General features: G+C 39.3%; 2 long non-coding RNA genes and 1 pseudogene across 6 annotated transcripts in view; 1 reads left to right on the top strand and 2 right to left on the bottom strand.

Moving 5' to 3' along the window:
• Positions 1 to 11,643, top strand: part of LOC147799566 (uncharacterized) — a 33,628-nt gene that overhangs the window by 318 nt on the left and 21,667 nt on the right. For 2 of the 5 annotated variants that reach the window (XR_015424809.1, XR_015424813.1), the window contains exon 2: positions 3,483 to 3,588. The exons of 1 other annotated variant lie outside the window; for it this stretch is intronic. This is a non-coding gene — a long non-coding RNA (uncharacterized LOC147799566). Of the gene's footprint in view, positions 1 to 14; positions 179 to 3,482; positions 3,589 to 10,541; positions 10,698 to 11,643 lie in introns of those variants that run through there. 2 more of the 5 variants (XR_015424815.1, XR_015424812.1) reach the window with 2 other exon arrangements.
• LOC147799567 (uncharacterized) lies at positions 7,803 to 8,705 on the bottom strand (annotated as a pseudogene).
• Positions 8,704 to 11,643, bottom strand: part of LOC110985482 (uncharacterized) — a 44,759-nt gene continuing 41,819 nt past the window's right edge. The window contains exon 5 of the long non-coding RNA XR_002598997.2: positions 8,704 to 9,421. This is a non-coding gene — a long non-coding RNA (uncharacterized LOC110985482). The remainder of the gene's footprint in view (positions 9,422 to 11,643) is intronic.

Raw genomic sequence — 11,643 nt, 5'->3', positions numbered from 1 at the left:
TGACGCGTGCGTGGCGTGGCGCACTTTCAACAATTAACGAACCCTCGTATTCATAGGCCCTATGTGTGATTCATTTTGAAATTAATAGATGCATCTGTATCCAAAAGTTAGCTAAGCATCCGGGGGAAACATCACACCAACTTGTTTTGTTGTGCATCTCATGTGAGGTCATATGGAGGTTGGTCATGTCAGATTGTGTTTCCAGTCCTTATCTGATCCTACTTCTTAGGCCTACTCTGTTTCATTAAAACACCACGTAGCCTCACTACCTTATCATTTTGGAATTATTTAAGCCTATAATAAAAATGGGAAGAGTTCCACATAGAAACGCTAGTATTCCCTACAGTATTACTAGCTGTCAGAAAGCAAAAACACATTGAGAAAAGTTCAATTTTACGCGTCGGAGGGAAAAACCAAGGTCGTTAGGCCTACTTGGAAAACAGAATTTTTCATAGGGTTGGTGTACAGGGTGTCAATTGGCACTCTTTCCATGATGTCAATGTTACATAACGCCAGTGGCTATGATTAAAGATGCTGTAATTTGTAAGTGTACATGTAACATGACTTCCGAATTCTGTAGTTATAACACTATACATCAAGCATTGCCAATCTACAGGTATATGTTTTAGGCATGAAAGTCATAGATTTGTATCTGAAAAATTTTAAAAACTAATTAGGCCAAGGCTGTTTTTAATTTTTCATAGGCCTACATCGCGGTAGGCCCTATTGAATTTTTTTTATAGATGATACTTGCATTATTTTTTCACCATGTTCCTCCATGGTTTCACAAGTTCTGTCTGTAAAAGTTCAAGGTCAAGAAGTGAAATGTCAAAACAGTTTTTCTTCAGGTCAAGCCTAATGTACATCCTGTCCATGGAGTTATTTAATCACATAACATTAGTCAAAACTCTAAAAGAAAAAAATGGCAGATATCGAACATACATGTATGTGAGGAAAAGCTGCTTTTCCCCATTGGTCTGCTCCAAGTCCATACAAACTGACAGGCCAATCACGTCATTCAACAGGGTCAAAAGGTTTGTACAGTAGCACCTCATTCATACATGTATGCTTTTTTTAAAGGACTAGGTGTATGATTTGGCTAGGCAAATGATTTTATTTGTGACACTTGTTGAGTCATGAAGTGCCTTTTGTGTAGAAATAATGAAAAAAAATGTAAATAATGAAACTTCTCGGCGGCAGGTTTTGTGGTACACCGATGGTGGACACAAATCTGTGACTTCCATTCCACTAATGTGATGTGCAAAACTGAAACCTCATAGTATATACCGGGACTACCGGTACATTTACATGTACGTACCAATTCTGTACCAAGTTGCTTCCATAAATGTACATGTACCGTTCGTAGTCATCCATGGGGTGTTTACGTACTAGGTACATGTATAAGAAGACAGCCTACAGTAATGATGTCATAGTGAAAGATATGAATACTTGTACTTGATACGTGTACATGCGCACTTATTTGGTATGCCCAAACTGTCTATTTTAAAGCTGTCCCTACAGTAGAGGTTGTGTATACTTCATTCCAAACTTGCATGAGGCACGTGCAGCGTCTGCATACCCATTCATTGAAACTTGACCAGAGTTCCAGGAACACCATGGGCATGCATACCCACTGAATGCAGCGAACTGTCTAAAACTCATATCTATCACACAGCCTGAATGCAAGACTACCATCTCAGTCTAGTTCCTGATTGCAGTGATAGCAAAGGTACAGCAGAAACTGGCCACAACCCTACTTGTGCATGTTTTTATTCAAAAATCTTTTGTTTACATGTAGCATTACAACTTCAGTTAAAATAAGGGAAAAAACAATATAACAAGGAAGTGACTGCTTAATAAAGGACAAGGCTTCAGAAAAGGATGAAAAGGTGGCTTTCTGTCACACTATTTTATGTACCTTCGAACCTTCTACCTCCAGGCTCCACCGGGGCTGTTGATTTTTGCAACCATCTTGCAAATGAATTTCAGTGAACAAGGCTTTAAAAATTTGCGCAAAGAGGTCTTTGCAAACGGGCTGAATTTAACATACCTTTATGTATTTTGTTTCTTGACTCCTTACTTTCAATCATCTGATCGTATTAAGAATTGAAGCTGACACATACAGCCTCGTTTTCAAATGCAGAAGTGCGCAGATCGACGCTAAAAGTGTCGTGTTGGGATCCCTCTATGGAATAGCAAGGAGCTAGAAACCCGGTCATTTTGTGCTTCATTTGCTTTGCTCAGTCAAGTGCTTTGCTGCATCCTATAAAGTTCAGGTGTTTTTTCCCAGGCAGACCCTGTGGCATCTCTGCATCAAAGGTTATATTTAAAATATTTGAAAACTGGTTTTCAAAATATATACTAAAACAAAATCCTTTTTTTAATGAGGGAAACAAAAATTGAGATCCATTTGTTACAGATCCGTCTGGTTTCTCATTGCACTGCTCCAGATCGGTGCAGTAGAAATAGACAGCAACCGTACAAAAGTGCTGAACATATGTAACTCTAGCCACAGTGTGTAAGTTAACGTCCATGACTGCAGGGCCAAGTCAAATCAAGTAATTGAACTTTTGAATATTTGACTTTCCTTTCAATCAACTATTTGAATGTTTGGTCATACTGGACGCCAGATTTTTAATGAACAAGGCATGAACAGAGGCAGTTTCATTAATGTACACAACTGCACATTTTACATGTAATCACTACAGTGGCTTCGTTAGCAAAGCTTTAAATACACATGCAGTGAGATATACCTGTCGAGAATGTTTTTAATTTTCCAACGAAAAGAATAGTCAGTTGCAATGATTACGATTTTGTAACACATATTCTGCAGCTCCGGTGATAGCTGCTATACCAAACACCGCTATCACGAATAATTGGGTGTACGGAATACATCCCATGGTTCCGAATTTCCTATGCACTGTTACCGAACATTAAGCAAAAAAAATGTATTCTTGACTGATGATAATTAGTCAAAAGTTGAGGAGAATCTTACTTATGAAGGAACGATGGTCAACACTTGGCGTGGTCCCTATCGTTTGTAGCAGTGGGAACTAGTGTAACAGCACTTGAGGTTGCATATGATTTTAAGCAGTGACTCAAGGAAAACTCGTGAGAAACTTTATTTAATTTTGACGTTTGACTGTCTGTTGCTGGGGATTAGTGGAGCTTTCCTTGTGCGACTGCATTGATTGCATCATCGTAATATTCTGGTTTTAATAATAATATGTGATATCGATATGATAAGATTATTCTAATCATGAAAAAATGTTGGGATAAAAAACATCTCCATGTCACAGTTTGTGGTCGCTGAGAGATTGCTTACATTCCCTATTTTATATTTGATTTCCAGTTGAAATATTGTCTTGAACGTTTAATCAAAATTTATTTCAAAGAAGTTGTAATCAATACATTTAACACTGCAAAAGAATGTTGACTTGCACATTCATGACTTTAATTTCTTTTCTTTAACATTATTCCAGGGTGCCTTCTATCTTTTGCCGTTGGGCATATTAGCTAAGGATGGAGAGATCACCATGAGAAGAGATGAAACCAGAGGAGCAAGGAGTGAAAGAAGGCTGTTAAGAGGTGAGTTACCAACCCATTTTCTTTCTTGCCAGAAACGTTCTGTGCCACATGTACATGTACATGTACCACACAGTAGGCCCTACATGTACATGTATTGTTTATGGAGAGAATCAATAATGTTTGGTGTATGTTAGGGTCTCACAATAGATCAGTCATGTTATAGTTGACTCTCACCAATGTGAGATGGGTAATAACGAGATCATGAATTTGACAACACATCCCGGTCCAGGTAGTGACAAAGCCTGTTTTCTTGAACAAAAGTTACAGATTTTTAGATGCTTAACTTTCCATTTCTATTTGGGCCCGGAGGAAAGGAGTTACACACGGAAACAGAAGTGCTACTTGGACATGACTACCCCCGTGGATTTTATTGAGTGTAAACTCTCATATACATCGTGTAAACCAATAAACTTCACATCCAATAATTACAACACAAGTTATCAGAATCATTTTTGCTTGATCAAACATTTTGATTGTTTGCATTAACAACGTTATCATAAACATGACAACATCTGCAAACAGCAGTTACATTGTAGTTAACTTCGAAAAACCTTATAACAGTTGAATTTGAGATTTATATGTGTTATACATGTGACTTACAAGTGATTTACATGCATGAATAATAAATGAGTACATGTTTATGGTACTAAAAACAGGTCAAAATGCCATTTTTCTCTGGTCAACAAAAGTTATACGGCCCGTCTTACCCCTCAGGCTACAAGGGGAGCCCCAGCAGGGAAAAACACCAAGGCTGGGGTTGGCCAGGATCTATTTTCTCATAAAGAAACTGCCAAGCAATTTCCCAACTCAGGGAATTGCCAATCCTCCCTCCATATGGGCAAAGCCAAGCACATTGGATGAAAGGAAAAGAAAAACTAGGTTTGTCTGTCTGAACTCTGATGGACATAGCGAAGGGCTTTTTCGGATATTTATTTTTTTTTCTTAAGAAAAGGGCATCCCTTCATTTGAGATACTATCACACATGGATTTCTCACTTCTTCCCAAAGTTTCTAGTAATATTTTTGGTGACCTCATTGTGACAAAAAATTCAAACCCTTGAGGATATAACGAATTAAAGTTTATATCCTTTAACTGTACATCATGTCATCTTGTCTATAACACTTCCCATTCTAGCTTTTTAGCAAATTTCAAAGCAATAAAACATGTAGTTCACAAGATATAGGCTCATACAGAATGTACCTTTAATGTCGTGACTTGTCTCCTGATGACGTCATCATCTCATCAGATCATTGTTTGTCTAAAGCACTCCACTTCCACGATACATGCATCTGCAAGATTTGAAACCGATCGCACTTGCACTTCACCAGATATACTGCTTTGACGAGTGTACCTTTAACCCTAACAGTCCTCAGTCCTCCAACAGGTGAAGGTTTGAGGAGTATTAGGGTTAATGTTACGTGATGGGGTCCTCTGATGATGTCATCATCACATGAGGTCAATTTTGTCTATAACACTTCCCTTTGTAAATATCTGCCCAAGTTTCAACCCAATTGGACATGTACTTCAGAAGATATACATGCACTGAATGGTAGTACTGGTACTTTAAAGGATGCACCTTTAATGTCACGTGAATCATCATATGACATTATCATCATATGAGGTGAATCTCCGTTTATAAACCTTCCCTTTCTGACTATCTGCAAGGTTTCAGTGCAATTAGACATGTACTGCGCTGCCTACATGTATGTTATAGGCAGATATTGTGCGTCCACGCACAAAGTAGCCAATGCACAGTATGCGAATAGGATAAATTTTCAAGTTCACAAATATTGTGAGGGGGTTAATTCACGCTTTTGTCTTTACGGTTGATTTTACTGCACTTTTAAGAGGAAAAGGACTTTTTATTGAAACTTTTTTACTTCGACGTCATCAGCCCCAAACTTCACAAATGTGTTGAATGGGTAAATATCATTAGATCCAATTTTCAGGGGATTCCAAGAAACTTTGCCACAGACATCTATTCAAAATTCATTTTTTTCAGAATTTTCAACCTGTTGCTAGAGGGCGCTCGACAATTTCGTGACATCATCAGTAGGTGTTTTGAAGTGTACAGTACCCAAAGCGACTAACACCGTTGAAAACAAGTCAATATCTTTTAGCACTTTTAAACAGTAAGCTCACTTCCGGTTTCGAAGGGAAGAAAGGGTCACGTGATTTGACCTACACAAGATGAATTAAAGACCACATTTTACTCTGCCACTTGCTGCAAACAGAATGCTGCAGGCGGGAGGCCAAGCTTGATTTTCTATGGATTTAAAAAAAATGTATCATAATATTTAAATATTCAAAATTTAAAAATAAACCACTTGATAACGTCATCATGACATAATTACATGTACATGTATTTTAGTACTATTTTTGCTTTAAGGTCTGTGCTTGGTATGCCATTGATGCCAATCGAACTTCGCTTAGTTATGTGACTTTAACTACATCCTGTTTCTAACTGTATTTACATGTAAGTCCAGTATCCCGTATCCAGAATGCAGTAATAGTCTGTTTTTCAATTCTCCAATTCAGTCAACAGTTAGCTTACAATTCTATCGCAACCTTATCGGTCGTTCTTGCAAATAAAGTTGGTAACAACACTGAATCAATACTGACTCTCATGACGACCCTATAAGAGTTTAATTGGTGTTGGAGCAAGGCAGCATACACAAAGATTGCCAAACCTGCAGGGTGGTTGCATAGCGCACAGTTTACTGGTTGGTGGCGGATGGTTTGCCTTTGCCGACTTTGCATGCAGCAAGTCTGTGTCCGACGGCATTGCATCCGAGGCATTGGTGCGCGTACTTGCATTGGGAATTTGGGCATGAAGATCGATTGCATGCGAAACACAAGCCTGTGCTGTAAATGGTTTGTTGAGGGAACCAACAAAAGGAACTCCCCGAATGTTTTGCCCCCCTGAGTGCCCCTTGAGCCTGCAACGTACACTGTATGTATTAGGGATTCTAGGTGCGGTCCTGTGAAGTGCCCATAGTTCCCCGTCAATTACTGCCCACGACCGAGTTGGGTGTGACTGCTGGTGCATTCTGAACTGCCTGTCATATTCAATCCAACCATGGCCGGGAAAGTGTGCTGCTGCTGTCCTGATGACATGCATGTACTTGACTCCTGCATGGGTGTGCTCTTAAAAATACTGATGCTAAACAAGAAAGGCATCAGTCCACGCTAGAATTGAGCTAATCTGAGACTTTCTCTTTGTGTCAAGGACCCGTAACTGCCCATTGTTATCCATAATGGAATGTTTTAAATTAGAAGTGGAACCGGTTTAGGATTTGTGATTAAGCAGAGTTTCGAGCAATTAAGCAGAGGTTTGGGATCTGCGATTAAAGTCATCTATATGTACATGTACTTAAGAAAAATTATCGACAAACTGGTATTGATCATAATACTCGCATTTAATATCAGGCATGTCTAGATTTGTGTCAGTATCTGTTCTGGAATCAGTAAATGGCATATTGTATACCATTGGTCAGAATGTTCTCAACATGAAATTGATGAACATTTGTACTAATTAGTCTCACTCATGAACATACATGGAATTGTAAATAAGGCTGTATACATGATCCTTGAACATGCTAAATGTACTTGTACCATACATCCAGATGCATGTGATTTCCCTCAGCAAATGGAGTTTAGACCTACATGATTGCTTACTTAGCTCCCACAACCAAGATCGTCTTGAATTTCTTCCTCCATGCTTCTGTCAGAAAATAATTTTCTTATAAAAATAAACAAAACTATAGAGATTAGTGGAAACAAAGTTAGTGAATGAGTGGAATGGTGGAGCTGCTTGTTGCCTCACAACTTGCACACCACTATTTATTCATTCCTCATCTAGTAATAAATTCTGAAAATCACAGAATTTAAACTTCACAATGTCTTGATAATACGGTCAGTTTACAATAGTGCGCTTCCAATAGTTTGCAACGCAATGGCCAATCACCATGCTCAGAATCTGTCAACCCAACGCGCGTTTGGAAAGGGTCGACAGGTTTCTCGCTATGATTGGTCAACGCATTGCAAACTCCAGGAGGCGTACCATTGTGAATCGACCGCATTGGACTTGTACATGATGATTTACTAGCTCAACTTCCCATGCTGTGGAAGGGAGCAAAGACGCTGCATGATCGCTTTTGATATACATGTACACTGTAAGCGTTTTTTATCTGTCCGTCTGCTGTGCTGTGCAATTAGGTGAAAAAAAAAGATAGCAGATGCACCTCCCAATCTAAGGCTGTGGAGGCCATAGCTAGGGATATCAGGAACAAATGGTTTTTAGTACTTCTACATGTACATAGTACGATATCCCAAGTTCTTGTGTACATGTAATTGACTCCACAATTCATCGGCGCCAGCCCAGTTTTGGATCACATGATTCTGTGAAGTACTAGTTGCGGCGAATCTACTGGGTCACCCATGGCTGGGAAGTATCGCTCAGCAATTACCACCAGGCAGGATGGTTTAAATGTTCTACCAATAGTGATATCACTACATGTACATGTACCTTGGCGGAACTGGTCAGTTTTGACTTGGTTAAATAGGTGATTAGCCTGTCCTCTAAAATAGTACAGTCCATTCTCTGGACATTGCTAATGTTGCTGAAATGTAGAAATCCAGTGTAGCAAATAAAGCAAGTGAATAGTATTCGTAGGTCATCCAGCCCCATGCATCGGAGTGGCCGCACGCTCTGTACAAGCTTGCCATTATCTCGGATGTTACAGGCTCTTTTCTCAGTGGAGTTGATGCTGTTAACCTCCTGTAGCCTTGTAGTGCCATCTTGACCAACAAGCTATCTGTAGGTGATGATACTCCAGCTAAACTATGAACCCAATTGACTACAGCTGATGCAGTGTCTGCTGCAGATTTTTGCATACTTCGGAGGAGTGAAGATACATATAGCGGCTCTATTGAAAAGATTGGCACCCTGGTCTAGGAGGATGCCCACAACTCCCACTTTTTCCAGGAAGCACTGTATGTTTTCATAGTGGATGGCACTCTTGCTGACGTGAGTAACGTTGGAGAAGATTGAGGGTGATGTGTCACAGGTTGGGGTCGCTGATGCTGTCGGACAGCTTCATCCATTTATCTGGAATTCAGGAAAAGAACAACAAGAAAAGCAGCAAAGTTGCTTTCGATACCCGCAGTGGGGTGGGCATGAAAATTGACAGAGTAACCAGATTTGCTTCCAGTACCCAGAAATGGGATGGATATTGAAATCAGGAAAGCGTCCAAAGTTGCTTTCAGTACCTGCAAATGGTGTATATATAGGTCAACAAAGCTGCCAACTGTGCTTTTCTTGGTAAGTCTTTTTTTCTGTTTTTTTTTAAATTAATATCATAAGGGGCTAACCCAAGATAAAACCTCAATCTAGAAACAAATAAGCACATGTGGTCAAAATATTCATAAAGAATTTGAAAATGTAGAGTCGTGGGATTCTTAGACTAGTTCGGTGCCCAACGTCAATCTGAACTTTACAGTTCAGCACTCAGTGGCCATGTAAAACCCCCATCTTATGGAGGAACCATGGACGCGACCTGGGCGTACGTTGGACGAGGGTCATGCCCCCCTTTTTCAATCAAGTCTATAATTAAGAATCCTGTTACTGGCCTGTTTGTGGGGATGGGCAGGTTGAGGGAGAGTGGGTCACAGCTGCTCAGCGAAGAGTGAGTTGAATCAACAACTCCCGCAATATATACTGCACTGCATGTTTGTATATTTGCATATTTCACGCGAAAGTCCTTGCGGAGACTGAAAAGATGCTTTTCCCTCAGTATTTGATGCTGATGTCTTATCTTGAGTAGTTCATTATCTGTCAAAAAAATTGGATAACCCTTGAAAAGATTGTTCTTGAGAAATTTAGTCGCGCTTCCCAGGATCCTCACTTTATCAGCAGACCAAAGTAATTTGATGTGTGTCAGTCTCGTGCAGATTTACGGCCTTCACCTTGCCCATGGCACATTACATGTGCATCGTGTGATGTACATGTACCCTGGCGCCGTTGCCCAGATGTGTGGCTCTTTTTGACTTCTGGTACATCCAACATGATCAGTTTGTACATGTAGTAGAAAGCTGATTATGACCACAACTAAGACAATTAGTGAGACTACATGTAAATCTCAATACATTAATAAGAAATAAATTAATTTGCAGAGCCAAATGAAGAAGCGTGTTACTGTGGCTGACCCATGCGCACTATTCTTGACTTTATTTCATGACGGAATTTGGACTGAGAAAAAACTGCTGAGAAAAAAATGAACATGCAAAAAATGGTAAATTTAGAAAGCATAAGAAAGAAGAATTTGATTTTACAGAGCAGAAAATTCTGGACCCTCTTAATAACAAACTGCCAAATTGGTCCATCTTACAAAATGACAGCAAAAGGCACCTTTAAGAACTTACCGTAAGTAATCAATTGAACCCTAAACATGCGAAAGGGAAAACACTGTTTTTGCTGCAAAAAAGGCAGCAATAAAAGTAAAACTTATGTACAATTAGTACATGTGACAATAAACATGGAAAGTTCAAGTTGGTAAGTTACTTGTGCACAAATTTGACAGAACTGCGCTACTAATCGCCACGTGCGCTGAATATTCGTGAACGTATGCACACACTTAAAGCTGTACATCATACATGTACTGTACACATGTCACAATCACACGCACGATCTGCACAAGTACGACGTTGTTGATGCACTGTATATGGACACCAGGGCCGTTTTCTAAACCACGGCTTGGGCTCCATTTTTAGCTGTAGCATAAATAAAGCCTGGAGCGGAGCTCATTCTTGAATTAAAGGGTGTCACTGTGATTTAGAGTATGTCTGAAATAGTGCGATTTATGCAGCAGGGTGTCCTGCAACACGCTGAAACTATGGATATCATAATGGCTGTGGCAGTAAATCCTTGGTGAGAACCCTGATTTCATCAGTGGATTGACCTCAATGGCACTCGTATTATGATATGTACATTGTGTGACATACATGTACGGTGTACGTGTTTTGGACCGGGTCATGGTTCTTTGGCTGGCGTGGATGGACAATTCACAATGCGATTTGGCTGTCATTTACCTTTCTGGAATGAATTTTGAGTACATAATCATTGAGATTTGAAGCTTTTTATGGTGGAGGTACATGTATATGGTGCTACCACAAACCATTCCAGTTTACTTACATAATCATTGCTTTTTAGATTTTCAAGCATACTCAAAATTGTTCAAGTACATTTTGTATGTACTTTTTAAGCTTAAAGTTGCAAATGGCAATTGTATGGTGAAACTATGATCGTACTGGCAAAAGATTGGTTGCATTTGCAATTGATTTAGGCATTATCTAAAGCATTGAAGATAACTGTATTTTGCTAAACTAGTGGTGCTTTTAAATCCACGGCAGGTTAACTAACACAGAGCCTTGTTTGTTGTATATGGCAATCTGCAGGTTGTGGATGTAATGCTGGAAACTATACTAGATTTGGGTGGTTTCTCAAAATACTAAGAAAACAAATTAGTTACGGTAAAAATACTTAGAAGTATCAATACGTGAATTAAAAAAAGTTCTGTTTCAGTCATTGGGAAAACAACAAGACAACATTTTTATTTGTTCTTCTTTAGGATTCAATTGGCAACACTTGTTATTTAAAATCCATCAATTGAAAATTTACCGATTCGTCAAATATGTTATCCCCCTGTGATGTGTATCTGTTTAAGTGAGTAACTCCTCTAAGCATTGGCAGATGACTCGCATAATGTCCCCCAAGAATAAGTGGGTTTTGTAACAGGTGGTTTTGGATGTAACAAACTTTGCAGGAAACCGTGTCCTCTTACATCCACATCTGTGGAAATTTCTCACACCCAAAATGTGTTGTTTCACAATGGAAAGCCCTTCTGTTGGCAAACCAACTTCAGCTGAGAAAAAATAAATATTGAATGAAGTGCTTAATAGGTATTTCACATCAATTCAAATTTGATTTGAAGATGCACTTTCTGTGTTTTGTGTGTGACCGTTTTCCTTTGGATTGATCTTTAGTAAGATTTCCGC

Source organism: Acanthaster planci, linkage group LG03, assembly GCF_054643075.1.
Source record: "Acanthaster planci isolate LZ-2023a linkage group LG03, COTS_SCS, whole genome shotgun sequence".
Lineage (NCBI taxonomy): Eukaryota > Metazoa > Echinodermata > Asteroidea > Valvatida > Acanthasteridae > Acanthaster > Acanthaster planci.
Note: the sequence above shows the minus strand (reverse complement) of the source record. Positions and strands in the feature narration are given on the sequence as shown.